The sequence below is a fragment of the Myotis davidii genome, unplaced genomic scaffold (assembly GCF_000327345.1).
Source record: "Myotis davidii unplaced genomic scaffold, ASM32734v1 scaffold211, whole genome shotgun sequence".
Classification (NCBI taxonomy): domain Eukaryota; kingdom Metazoa; phylum Chordata; class Mammalia; order Chiroptera; family Vespertilionidae; genus Myotis; species Myotis davidii.
The window spans coordinates 932,891-933,273 of NW_006282523.1; the positions used below are offsets into that span (position 1 = coordinate 932,891).

The window sequence follows — 383 nt, forward strand, 5'->3', positions numbered from 1 at the left end:
GCGGCCTTGTAAAGCCTCTTTATCGGCTTATAAAGCCGTTGGTCACGCTGCGGCGCTGCTCACGGCCGCCGCGATGTTATTATCCATTACCCGCCCAACGCGCACTCCCGGCCGGCATAATTGTCCTTCTCGGCTACAAATTGCCGCTCCCGGCAGGCCCATTTGCATAAATCCTCCAGCTCCTCCGAACGCGATTGGCGCACGCGTGCGCGCGCGGCATCAATCCTGATGATTTGGTAATAATAGTTAAATCGGCACTAAATGGTTCCTTCAATTAAGACAGAGGCAAAAAATTAATCTCCGGGCTTCATGTCACAAAACATTAGTGAATGCAGGGAAAGTGGCAGGGTGGGCGCCCGCCCGCCACAGGCCCTGGAGAGGAT

General features: G+C 54.8%; 1 protein-coding gene across 1 annotated transcript in view; it reads left to right on the top strand.

The window, feature by feature from the left end:
* BAHCC1 (BAH domain and coiled-coil containing 1) overlaps positions 1-383 on the top strand; it is a 3,575-nt gene that overhangs the window by 555 nt on the left and 2,637 nt on the right. The window lies entirely within an intron of this gene.